At 47.2% G+C, this 14305-nt stretch overlaps 1 long non-coding RNA gene across 1 annotated transcript; it reads right to left on the minus strand.

Moving 5' to 3' along the window:
- Nucleotides 1–4778: 4778 nt before the first annotated feature.
- LOC130123031 (uncharacterized) lies at nt 4779–13554 on the minus strand. Its single transcript, XR_008811279.1, has 3 exons — nt 13043–13554; nt 8290–8394; nt 4779–6601 (listed from the first exon to the last, which is right to left on the minus strand). It is a non-coding gene; the product is annotated as an uncharacterized LOC130123031 (long non-coding RNA).
- Nucleotides 13555–14305: the final 751 nt, after the last annotated feature.

A 14305-nucleotide genomic window follows, 5' to 3' on the forward strand; every position in this document is an offset into this window, starting at 1 on the left:
TCAAGATGGCATTTGGGTTGGTACTGGCTTTTGCAGGCCATCTGTCAATCGTATCATTTATAGTCAAGTTAAAGTCTCCACCCAGAATCAATTTCATATTTGTATATTTACCCTGTATATATTCTATTTTATTGTTCAATGTTTCCATTAATTCAATTTTTTCTTTTGTATTATTATACCCATAAATGTTGCCAAGCAAAAAAAGTTCCTCATTTAGTGAGATAACCAAAAAAATAAAGTGACCAAGAGGATCAGAAATGGAGAGAAGACTCCTACCACTGAACTTGTCTTTTAATGTTAAGTCACTTGCAGAATGATTGGAGCCATGGGAGAACCATACTTCTTCACCCCATTGCCACTTCAAAAATGTTAAGTCATTTGCCTCTGAATGAGTCTCCTGAATAATACAAAAGTCAGCATTAAAACTATTTGTATAAACAAAAATAGCCTTTCATTTTACCTTGTCCCTTAAGCCCCGAGCATTAAAGGAAACGGCTGTTAAGAATGAAATGATGAGGGGGAAAAAAGAAAGAAAGAACGACCTACAGTGAGCTAGAGTGTAGCTAAGTAGCTTTATACCCTGACAAGTGAAGAGCAGTATTCTCTCTGGAGCAGAACGCTCTCCTTATGTAAACCAGAACAGAGGAACTTTAGTAAACTACTGTATATTATAATATTAGATAGACCACACTTACTGTATAGTGCAACAACCAGAACAACATATGCACAGTAACTACCTTGAGTTAGGACAAAGAGTAAAGTTCAATATGACTCTGAGAATAAAGGCAGTCTGTTCAGTAATAAATCTTCTTCCTCTTTTCTGAAAGTTACCGTCAACGTTACGAAGTCAGACTATTGAACATTTCTAAACGGAATCGAGTGAATTCACATGTGAAACCCAATGTCAGAATGTGACTGATCAAACCCGCACGCCAACTAGCGATCAACAGTTTGCTGGGGATGAATCTCCTTCCTCTCCGTGAAGGCTCTTGCCCCGACCAAGTAGGCTAGCTTGCCTTCTTTCCAAGCCTTCGTTCATGCCAACTGCCTTCGCTCCGCCCACTCCCCGTCCAGCGGCCTCAGACCCGTGCCTCCTCCCACGGATCTCACTTGCGTACCTCCCATGTATCACGATTTAGCCCCTGTATTTAGTAAGGACAGTGCACTTTCCCTCCCCCCTCACCATCCCTATGATTGTGCCATAGATCTCCTTCCCGGGGCCGCCCTTCCCACCGGTCGGTTGTATAACCTCTCCGTCCCGGAGAAGGAGTCTATACACAATTATATCAGAGTCCCTGGCCTCAGGAATCATAAGGCCCTCGTCTTCCCCGGTGGCAGCGGGCTTCTTTTTTGTGGCAAAGAAGGAGGGCAGCCTGAGGCCTTGCATAGATTATCGACTGCTAAATGACATCACGGTGAAAAATAAATATCCACTCCCCCTTATGAGTTCCACGTTCGAGCCACTCACTCACGCCACGGTGTTCACCAAGCTAGACCTGCGCAGCGCGTACCACCTGGTGCGCATCCGGGAAGGGGATGAATGGAAGACGGCCTTCAACACCCACCTAGGGCATTTCGAATACCTCGTTATGCCCTTCGGCCTCACCAACGCCCCGGCCGTCTTCCAGGCATTGGTCAACGACGTGCTCCGGGACATGCTGAACACGTTCGTGGTGGTGTACCTGGATGACATCCTCGTGTTCTCCAGGACTGAGGAGGAACACCACCAGCATGTCCGCCTGGTCCTCCAACGGCTGCTAGAGAACAGGCTCTTCGTGAAAGCCGAGAAGTGCGTGTTCCACTCCGCCTCCGTGGAGTTCCTTGGCCACATCGTGGAGAAGGGGCTCGTCCGCACTGACCCCAGGAAGACCCGAGCGGTGGAGGAGTGGGCACGGCCCACCAACAGGACGCAACTCCAGCGCTTCCTGGGGTTTGCAAACTTCTACCGGCGCTTCATCAGGGGGTTCAGCCGTGTGGCCGCCCCCCTCACCGCACTCACCTCCACCCTCCGCCCTTTCTCCTGGACCTCGGAGGCAGAGGCCGCCTTCTCGGACATGAAGAGGCTGTTTACAACGGCTCCGGTGCTCGCCCACCCGGACCCGTCCAGGCAGTTCGTCGTGGAGGTGGACGCGTCGGACACGGGCATCGGAGCCGTCCTCTCCCAGCGGTCGGAGGAGGACCAGAAGATCCACCCGTGCGCTGCCTTCTCCCGGCGTTTCCGTCCTGCGGAGAAGAACTGCGACATCGGCAACAGGGAGTTGCTGGCTGTGCACACCGCCCTAGAGGAGTGGAGACACTGGCTGGAGGGAGCAGGGCAGCCGTTCATCGTATGGTCCAATCACAAGAACCTGACCTACGTACGGACGGCTAAGAGGCTCAACCCCAGGCAGGCGCTCTGGGCTCTCTTCTTCAGCCGGTTCGACTTCACCCTCACCTACCGCCTGGGCACCAAGAATGTCAGGGCAGACGCCCTCTCCCGTCTGTTTCCCGAGGGGTCCCCTGACGCCCCAGACACCAACCTTCCCCAGGCTCGGGTGGTGGGAGGCTCACACAACTCATTGGGAGGCCAATGGATTGTGTGAGCGGTTTCATCGCTCTGGGAAGGTCGCTCTTCGGGCCAGCCTCAAGGACAGCGACTGGGTCGACAGGCTCCGTGGGTCATGCTGGGCCTCAGGACCGCCGCTAAGGAGGACCTCCAGTCCTCGTCCGCTGAACCGGTTAACGGACAGCTGCTGCGGGTCCCAGGGGATTTCGTCCCCAACACCACAGCTCCCTGGTCTGCAGCCCATCAATGGACCACGCTCCTGGATAACGCCAGAGCTTTCCACCGGTCCCCACTTCGCAACACGGCCTCCCACAGTCTCACATCCCCGCAGGTCTGCAGTCAGCAGAATATGTTTTCATCCGCCACGACGCCCACCGTCCCTACGGCCCTACGGCGGGCCGTTCCACGCCCTGGAGACCGGAAATAAGCACTTTGTGGTGGAAGTCGGCAACAAGCCAGAGCGCATTTCTGTAGGTCGCTTCAAACCGGCTCACCTGGATTTGAACCGACCTGTTGGATTTGCCCAGCCCCCATGGTAGGGGCGCTCTCCTACCCTGCCCCCACCCCCCAACAAGGCCCCTAAGGTTCCTCCATCCCCCACCCTATCTACACGCTGCCGCAGGGTCCTTCAGGCCCCTGCTGTAGGCCCCCCGGCCCCCACACCTGTTCGGCTAAGCCGCCCCCCTCCACGTGACTTTTTTTTACTATGGTGAATTCTGGGGGGGGGGGGGCATATGTAGCGGACTATATGGGCCCAATTCCCCATAATGGGTAGACACGGGCCCTTAAAGAAAGGGTTTCCGGGTTGGGAGGGTGGAGCGAGGACGAGCATGGTTGGAGCAGCGCCATGTTGCTCCACTGTGATTGTGTACGGAAGAAGAAATGAGACACGCGTTCGTGCTGCCAGTGAGAGACGTTGTCCGTCTCTACTTTCCTGCAATTTCCACAACCTAATCACAGCGATCACGTGATCACAATGACCACGTGATCACAATGACCACCTAACCATCCCCCAGGTAACTGGCTCAATGATCCCTCCCTCTCCACCTCAAGCTGACGTCAGCACACGGCAGCCAGGTGGCGCTACACAGTGGTGGTGGCTGGAGTGAGTTACCTTCCCCCTTCAATGCGAAGCACGTTGGGAGTCTAGAAAAGCGCTCTATCGATGTAAAGAGGATTATTGTTATTATTATTGTTATTATATTGTTGTTGTTAGAGTAAATACACAGCTGACCTGAAGCTCTTACATAGACTCAACTTTATTCTGAAAAATAAATTTGAATAATGGCGCAACATGCATGTTGATATAAAACATGTACAGACACCAAGTGAGTAATTCACAAAGTACGAAGTACTGCCATTCTAGCATGCATGGACTGTGTCGTCCAGAAACGGCGTCCTTCCGGTCTGCAGAGCCTCCACATCTGATATGAGTATGAAGACGAGCCGAGTTACCACGTCTTAGCGTTGTCATGACGGTGCTGTATGACACGGCCCCCTGCTGCTACACCCTTCTCACAGTACTACTGTAATACCGTTACTCATTACCCACTGCTACTGCTACCTTTCATGTTGTGTTGTTGCATGAGTGTCCTGTGAGACTAGGAAGGTCTTGTGTGACCAACGGCCGTGAGGAGAGACCAGCAGCAGGCCCAGGAGCCGCAAACGTGATTCTTTTTGAAAGGGTTTACTCAGGAAAGGACTTGTTCTCCCGCTAGACGAGGTCAGAGGGAAAGAGCAATGTCATTGCACTTCAACCCTGACTTTTGCTCTGAACCCGATCATTTCTGCATATTGTCTGATGACGGAATATCAGCGATGTGACGTCACAGAGAACTGTATGAACTGCAGCACCTGTCACTCACACGGCTTCTCTGTGCACATTCCTCTCTATGCACATTTCTCTCAGTGTGCACATTTCTCTCTATGCACATTTCTCTCTATGCACATTTCTCTAAGTGTGCACATTTCTCTCTCTGTACACGTCTCTCTATGCACATTTCTCTCTCTGTACACGTCTCTCTATGCACATTTCTCTCTCTGTACACGTCTCTCTATGCACATTTCTCTCTCTGTACACGTCTCTCTATGTGCACATTTCTCTCTCTGTACACGTCTCTCTATGTGCACATTTCTCTCTCTGTACACGTCTCTCTATGTGCACATTTCTCTCTCTGTACACGTCTCTCTATGTGCACATTTCTCTCTCTGTACACGTCTCTCTATGCACATTTCTCTCTCTGTACACGTCTCTCTATGCACATTTCTCTCTCTGTACACGTCTCTCTCTATGCACATTTCTCTCTCTGTACACGTCTCTCTATGTGCACATTTCTCTGTGTGCTGATTTCTGTCTGTGTGCACATCTCTCTCTCTGTGCATATTTCTCTCTCTGCACATTTCTCTCTGTGGACATTTCCCTGTGCACATTTTCGTCTTTGTGCACATATCTCTCTCTGTGTGCACATTTCTCTCTCTGCACATTTCTCTCTGCACATTTCTGTGCACATTTTTCTGTGCACATTTCTCTGTGTGCACATCTCTCTGTGTGCACATTTCTCTCTCTGTGTGCACATCTCTCTGTGTGCACATCTCTGTGCACATCTCTCTGTGTGTGCACATTTCTCTCTGTGTGTGCACATTTCTCTCTGTGTGTGCATATCTGTCTCTGTGTGTGCATATCTGTCTCTGCACATTTCCCTCTCTCTGCACATGTCAGCTACCCCCGGTACTGTCTGCCTGACACACAGTGTTGAGTAACATCAAGATGTATCACTGCTCTGCAGCCTCTTCTCATTACTCTCTATGTATGGGCAGAGTTGCGGCAGGGTGTGCTGATAGGAAGAGAATTCCTCATCCCACAGAAGATGGAAGCACACTGGAAGTCTGCAGGGTTATGTAAGACCAGCTATCAGAGAGGCCCGTGGTGTTATCTCCTGCTCCATCTTCCACTCATACGTCAACATGATGCATCACTGTTAAACACTGGAGTCCACAGGAGCCTGGATCCTGCACTGTACATATTGACTGTTCATGCACCCTGCCATAAACTTAACATTACATAACATAACATAACACAACACAACGCAACGCAACGTAATGTAACGTAACATAACGCAACACAACACAACGCAACGTAATGTAACGTAACATAACACAACACAACACAACGCAACATAACATATTGTAACATAACACAACATAACATAACATAACATAACATAACATTACACATGTGCATCCCACCCGCCCACACACACAAACCACATACCAATATGCACACACATATGCACACACAGGATCATGCCAAATGCATGCGCACGCACACACTATAAAATGAAAGTAAAAGGAAAGGTCATGATATGAGATACATGTATGTATGTTTTACATTAACTGCTGACAGTTTTATGACACACAACTCACACTGTGATGGAAACGTTACACTTCTGTTTAAACAACATACATATCGGCGCTGTGTAGTTACATAAGAATGAAGGAGTTTGTTAAATCACGAAACACTTGTGAAGGCCTATGATGTGTTTGACAGTGGTCATAACATCTCAGTGAACACGACTGGATTAATAACCTGGACTAATAACCTGGACTAATAACCTGGACTAATAACCTGGGTTAATCACCTGGGTTAATCACCTGGGTTAATCACCTGGCAGCTGTTCATACTTGTTTTCATACGGAAGCCTTTAGAAAATGCATCATAACCTCAAGTTCACGTCAGCATTCTTGTCATAAAACACACAAATAAACAGATCATCTCCAAGCACACTTTGATACAACACAAATACAACTGTTATGGTGCCCTGGCTTGTGACAGTACTTTCCCTTATCCTGCAACACCACTCCCTCGTTGACTTTTCTACTCCCTATTCCCGCCACTCTCATTTCAGTCCCTTCTTTTCCAGTCTTGAATCTATGTGCAACTTCACGGTGTCCTCCTCCTCTTCCTCCTCCACCATCTGGATCATATCTTGGTAGGAGACGAGCAGCTGGGTGAGGGCAGCATGCAGCAGAGTGCTGACTCTTCACCTCGGGGGAGTCCTGCGGGAGGCACACAAGCAGTAAATCACCACGCTGCTGTTCTCAACTGAACCCTCTGCTCCCATACCCACTTCTGCTGTGCAGGCCTCAGACACTGCCATCTCATATCACGTGTCATGGCTCACGTATACACGTCCTGGCTGATGATGAGAGACCTTCCTAATATCAACATCTGATATGCTAACGTTGAGCCCAGCCTAAACCTGTTTCTAACATGCATCTGACATGCACATAACATGCATCTGGCATGCTTCTAACATGCATCTAGCATGCTTCTACCATGCTTCTACCATGCATCTAACATGCATCTAGCATGCTTCTACCATGCATCTAACATGCACATAACATGCATCTGGCATGCTTCTAACATGCATCTAACATGCATCTAGCATGCTTCTACCATGCATCTAACATGCACATAACATGCATCTAGCATGCTTCTACCATGCATCTAACATGCATCTAGCATGCTTCTACCATGCATCTAACATGCACATAACATGCATCTAGCATGCTTCTACCATGCATCTAACATGCACATAACATGCATCTGGCATGCTTCTAACATGCATCTAACATGCATCTAGCATGCTTCTAACATGCTTCTAACATGCATCTAGCATGCTTCTACCATGCATCTAACATGCATCTAGCATGCTTCTACCATGCACATAACATGCATCTAGCATGCTTCTAACATGCATCTAGCATGCACATAACATGCATCTGGCATGCATCTAACATGCTTCTAACTGGGTGAATGATGTGAAAGTGAGGGTCATCAGGTCAAATGTTGAGCTGCGAATAGCTCTCGCTTGCAGAAATCAGGAGAACCTGGGCTCGATGGTGTTTTAAGCCCCCAACGTACTCTTCAAGGCAGCGCTGCATGGAAGGCACTCCCCGCCCCCTACAGTTTCAGCCAATCACAGCACTGGCGCTAACCCTTACCTAACCCTAAACAGTGCTGTGATTGGATGAAACTGTTGGGGGCGGGGAGTGCCTTCCATGCAGTGCAGCCTGGAAGAGTACGTTGGGGGCTTGAAACACCATCGAGGAGAACCTGGTCTGTATGATGTCACTAAAAGACAGGTACATCCACCCTCCCCTTTTTTTTTCCAATTGTACTTGGCCAATTACCCCACTCTTCCGAGCCGTCCCGGTCGCTGCTCCACCCCCTCTGCCGATCCGAGGAGGGCTGCAGACTACCACATGTCTCCTCCCATACATGTGAAGTCACCAGCCGCTTCTTGTCACCTGACAGTGAGGAGTTTCACCAGGGGGGCGTAGCGCGTGGGAGGAACACGCTATTCCCCCCAGTTCCCCCTCCCCCCCGAACAGGTACACTTGGAGTCTTTCCACTGCACACCACACTGGAAAACAAGAACACGCTTGTTTCCTCTGCCACCAGAACACAGTTCTGTACTGTTCTTGTTGAGTTTTGGAACCAGTTTGAGGTGTGGGGGCGGCCTGGGGGCGGGGCTAGCAGGACTGTCTATCGCTGATTGTTTACCCATGTTGCATCTCTTAAGCAACTGTGAGTAACTGCCATGTTTACCCAGATGCCATTTCATGTTGTGGTTAGCTGCGTTCTTTGAACAAAAACAACATCAACAAAAAAGATGAAAACTTAAATTGTCTGAGGCACGTCTCTAGACTCGCTGTAAACCAGGGAACTTCGTGTCTTGTACCTGTGGGGTCAGTGAAGCCAGGGGAAGTCCAACTTGCTGTGTTGACCCAAAGAGATCATAGAGTTCCTGGTTCTACTGGAAAGGTCCACTGGTCCCAGATCAGGCCTGAGGGAGAAATGCGTCACACATTTTACATTTTCACTACAAGAGGAAACTTCAAAGATTATCTCAGGAGGAGCTGGGAGGCCGCGTGATGAAGAAATATCATGTTGATGGCTCAACAGGCACGTGAAGTGCATGCAGACAGTAACAACTAGCAGGTGAAGTGCATGCAGACAGTAACAACTAGCAGGTGAAGTGCATCCAGACAGTAACAACTAGCAGGTGAAGTGCATGCAGACAGTAACAACTAGCATGTGAAGTGCATGCAGACAGTAACAACCAGCAGGTGAAGTGCATGCAGACAGTAACAACCAGCAGGTGAAGTGCATGCAGACAGTAACAACTAGCAGGTGAAGGGCATGCAGACAGTAACAACTAGCAGGTGAAGTGCATGCAGACAGTAACAACTAGCATGTGAAGTGCATGCAGACAGTAACAACTAGCACGTGAAGTGCATGCAGACAGTAACAACTAGCACGTGAAGTGCATGCAGACAGTAACAACTAGCACGTGAAGTGCATGTAGACAGTAACAACTAGCAGGTGAAGTGCATGCAGACAGTAACAACTAGCACGTGAAGTGCATGCAGACAGTAACAACTAGCACGTGAAGTGCATGCAGACAGTAACAACTAGCACGTGAAGTGCATGTAGACAGTAACAACTAGCAGGTGAAGTGCATGCAGACAGTAACAACTAGCAGGTGAAGTGCATGCAGACAGTAACAACTAGCAGGTGAAGTGCATGTAGACAGTAACAACTAGCATGTGAAGGGCATGCAGACAGTAACAACTAGCATGTGAAGTGCATGCAGACAGTAACAACTAGCAGGTGAAGTGCATGCAGACAGTAACAACTAGCATGTGAAGTGCATGCAGACAGTAACAACTAGCAGGTGAAGTGCATGCAGACAGTAACAACTAGCATGTGAAGGGCATGCAGACAGTAACAACTAGCAGGCGAAGTGCATGCAGACAGTAACAACTAGCATGTGAAGTGCATGCAGACAGTAACAACTAGCATGTGAAGTGCATGCAGACAGTAACAACTAGCACGTGAAGTGCATGCAGACAGTAACAACTAGCATGTGAAGGGCATGCAGACAGTAACAACTAGCATGTGAAGGGCATGCAGACAGTAACAACTAGCATGTGAAGTGCATGCAGACAGTAACAACTAGCATGTGAAGGGCATGCAGACAGTAACAACTAGCATGTGAAGGGCATGCAGACAGTAACAACTAGCATGTGAAGGGCATGCAGACAGTAACAACTAGCAGGTGAAGTGCATGCAGACAGTAACAACTAGCAGGTGAAGTGCATGCAGACAGTAACAACTAGCATGTGAAGGGCATGCAGACAGTAACAACTAGCAGGTGAAGTGCATGCAGACAGTAACAACTAGCAGGTGAAGTGCATGCAGACAGTAACAACTAGCAGGTGAAGGGCATGCAGACAGTAACAACTAGCAGGTGAAGTGCATGCAGACAGTAACAACTAGCATGTGAAGGGCATGCAGACAGTAACAACTAGCATGTGAAGTGCATGCAGACAGTAACAACTAGCATGTGAAGTGCATGCAGACAGTAACAACAAACGTGTGGCTCAGATGGAGGATACACAAGCTGCTTTAGCTTGGAACACACAGCATTAATTGCTAATATGGGACATTCCAGAATTTGAGGACATTTTCTGTCCCACCTATGAAATTTAAACTAATTCATGCCCAAAATACTAAAACATGCGCTTGTTGTGTTAAATATACTTGTCCTGAGATAAAATGTAAATAAAATTGTAGAAAAAGTGGTCCAAAAATATTATTTAAAATATCAAATAGCTCTCCAGCACCTCCTAAAATGACATTTTCTCTTGTCCCACCTTCTTGATGGCAAACTTGCATGTCAAATATAACATTTAAAATAGGCATTTCATCTACTTTTTTTGTATTATTCTGTTTATATGTGTCTCCTGTAACGGTCAAACAAAAATTTCAAATCATCAACGTATTTTAAATAACAGTAATTATCCACTGAAGGTGTGTCCCACAACATGTGTGCAACCCTGTTACCAAAACCTATTTAGCTTGGCAGAGGAAGAGTTAAAGCTGTAAGTCACATGACACAGAGGAAATGACATCTTCAAGCCATATGCTAATGCCATAGGTAGACCAAAGATTAGGTCTCTCTTCTATTTTTCATATTTTTCCAGTCTTTCAGCCTTGATCGAGTGTGGCACTCTAAGCAACACAACACTGTTACTCATATTATCAGAATGAGACAAATTATTTTCAAATTTGTCTTTCTTTAGTTATACATCTAAGTTTGTCCTTGCCTTGAAAGTAGCATTACATTCCACAGCTAGCATCTACTCCTGAGGTAAAAGCTATCATTAGCATTGATTTGCAACCCTGTTACTCTAATTTCAACCCTGTTACCATATCGTTTTTATTAAAATAACCTTAAATTATTTTCTCAGCTCACAAGGGTTTAAGCTATTGTCCTTTTAATAGCTTGAGTGATTATATGCATAATGTATTTGAGCAAATCTTTGAAAATAAATACGGAAATTAGTAGAAAGACAAGTGACTATTGGAAAGTTGGGCATGATAGATTTCAAAAGATGCTGAAATGAAGATAACGCAAGTCTTTTCTGAAATTACATGTGAATTCAATGGAAGTGTGACTTCCTTTGCTTGATGGTAAAGGATTTCATTGAACAATATTTTAAGATATACTTTTTCAGCTTCCTGAATATTCGTAACAGGGTTGCGAAAAGCATGGCATACAACAAATAAAACATCCCCTAAAAAATGTACCTTTGATGCCTGAGCCGGACGAATCAGTTTCGTTGATGGTTTATTACCTGTTTTTCTTAAATACATAACAGACAATTATAATATAAAGGGTTCATTTTTCAAAAGTGTTGATGCCTAAATTGTCCTCCAATCCTGGAATGACCCATATACTGTTTATATGTTTGTGCTATTTGAGCAAATAAAGATCATATTTCTGCATTAAAGTAGCTGCATACCTTCTTATTTGGCATTTTCACATTTACTAGACGCTTGTATCCAGGTGGACTGATGAAGAGAGTCAGCAGTTAGCACATGCAGCCATGTTGTGTGTCCTACACTGTCCTGTGGTGTTGTGCTGTACTGACTACGACTCCGCAGGACTACCTTGTGATACTGGGCTAAACGAATTAACTTGACTTGACTTGACTTATGAGTCAGCCCACAGGCTGGTGGAGGCCAGAAGAGCACATAGACAAGACACAGCAGAGTGTTGTTGCTGAGAGTGACTGAAGCTGCACAGCGACCAGAGAAAAGCTGTGTGGAGATGCTTCTTCACCACTTGCTGGCTTGAACTGACATGAGGCCGAATGGCGGCCCAGAATGCATTTCTATCTTGGAGGGTGTCCTTTCTAATAATTCCTGGATGAGGGCCATATCTCAGCAGGCGGTTTAAATCCTGGAGGGGAATTCTCCCACTCCTCCAGGCATACCTCAGGCCTGACACCCCCGAGTCCCCCCGACTCTATTCATCTGGCTCAGCCCCGCATTCTGGAGCGCTCCAGCCCCACACTCCCACCAGATTCCTGCAGCTCGCACAACAAAGACATACCACCATCTTTAGGGGTCTTTTTTCCATCAACCTACCCATGGCCAGACAAGAGTCCAGGGAATAACAGCTCTGTCTGGCGTGTGCTTATACTTTACCCCACCATCCTCAGCCACAGTGAACTAACCTGCCAGCTACGTCTATCCCAAATAACCCGACATTTCAAGGTGTGTGTGTGTATATATATATATATGTATGTATGTATAATCCAGTGAGTCAAGTAAATTCTTTATGAGACAGTACAAGCCTGTTTCGTGCCATAAGTAATCATCTGCTGCCGATAAAGCTTCATTGACAGCAGATGATCGGCCCAGTTCCTCCTGACGCAGCACCATTCAGAGGTGATAAGGGAGACTGAGTTACTGCTGCCCTGCCACTGCCCTGGATGAAGTCTTCTTCCCCCCCCCCTGCAACCCTCTGGTTTGTGTTTAGTGACTGGCACAACATATTTGAGTTCCTCTGCTCCACATGTATTTAGATGTCCTGCTCCACAAGGTGGTGGTGACACCAGGTTGTGCTGCTTCGGTACAAAATGACCCGTCAACTAGTTGTCCCCTTAAAACACACAACATTGATTATCGCTGAGGACACGACTTTCCAGCTAGTGTGTGCAGAAAGATTAGACTCCTTCAGTATCATTCATTATTTCTCCGTTTACTTATCTAATTTGGAAAAGGGACAGCCTCTCGAGAAAAACACTTCCGACTGGTTTCAGGGACATCTGACCAGCGCTGTTACTGGCGTTACCACTAGTAGGTCTTCATGAGCTCACCCTTATGTACCGGTAAAGGCATCACAGGATACAAGACCACACGGCAAAACATTTATCTTACATCACCTGAGCTCCCTGAGGACAGCAGAGAAACTACACCTGTCTGGGACATGGAGCTGGCTTTGGCTTGTTAGGTTTCATGGACCACAGAGCCATGGGGCCATCCAGGACCACAACGAGAAGGTGACTATTATCTGGCAACAGAAAAGAAAAGCAAGCGGAGAAGACCCACGCGGCAGTGGTGATGATAGCGGTGCTCACCTGTAAAGCTGCGGACAGGACATCTTAAGGGAGGCGGAGGTCAGTCCCAGCTGGTTCTGGTTCCTCAGCTTTGTCTTCTTTACGAGATCTTTGACTCGGCCCCACGTGTGATTCTCACTCAGCTTCGAAGACAAGCAGACCAGACTGGCATCAACTTCCCATCAGTCATATAGAAGACCCCTTCAACCCGGACCCTCGAGAGACTGGATCTCACCACCACCTTACCAACAAGCTAAACCCATGGAGACCCGTACCGTACCCTGCACTGCCCTGAAAACATTTTGATCCTCAAAGCTGACGTGAGAGAACATTCTAGAGCCAGGCGCTGCCTACTATCATGAACATATTGATTTACTCAATATCCTCTTTCTCTTCCGACAAACTATTTCCTGAGGACGTCATCGTTATTGGTCAATGAATTTGTCTTTTTCTCCACAGCTGAGGCCCCTGTGAGGAAAACCTGTCCATCCGTGTTTGTCCGTCCGTCTGTCTGTCTGTCTGTCTGTCTGTCTATCCGTCCGTCCGTCCATCCGTCCGTCCGTTTGTCTGTCTGTCTATCTATCTATCTATCTATCTGTCTGTCTGTCTGTCTGTCTGTCTGTCTGTCTGTCTGTCTGTCTGTCTGTCTGTCTGTCTGTCTGTCTGTTTGTCTGTCTATCCATCTGTCTGCCCGTCCGTCTGTCTGTCTGTCTGTCTGTCTGTCTGTCTGTCTGTCTGTCTGTCTGTTTTCGTCTATCTATCTATCTATCTATCTATCTATCTATCTATCTATCTATCTATCTATCTATCTATCTATCTATCTATCTATCTATCTATCTATCTATCTGTCTGTCTGTCTGTCTGTCTGTCTGTCTGTCTGTCTGTCTGTTTGTCTATCTGTGTGTCTGTGTGTCTGTCCGTTCGTCCGTCCGTCCGTCCGTCCGTCCGTCCGTCCGTCCGTCCGTCCGTCTGTTTGTCTATCTATCTATCTATCTATCTATCTATCTATCTATCTATCTATCTATCTATCTATCTATCTATCTATCTATCTATCTCTCTATCTATCTATCTATCTGTCTGTCTGTCTGTCTGTCTGTCTGTCTGTCTGTCTGTCTGTTTGTCTATCTGTGTGTCTATCTATCATGTGTCATCATCACCTGGACAGTTCCCCTGTTGTTTATCAACAGTAAACAGGATGTGGATGTTGAACAGCCTGAAGTGAGTCAGTGTGTGTGTTTAAGGGGGAGGGGGGTGGGATGGATGGGGAGGGGTGGGATGGATGGG

Source organism: Lampris incognitus, chromosome 13 (assembly GCF_029633865.1).
Source record: "Lampris incognitus isolate fLamInc1 chromosome 13, fLamInc1.hap2, whole genome shotgun sequence".
Taxonomy (NCBI): domain Eukaryota; kingdom Metazoa; phylum Chordata; class Actinopteri; order Lampriformes; family Lampridae; genus Lampris; species Lampris incognitus.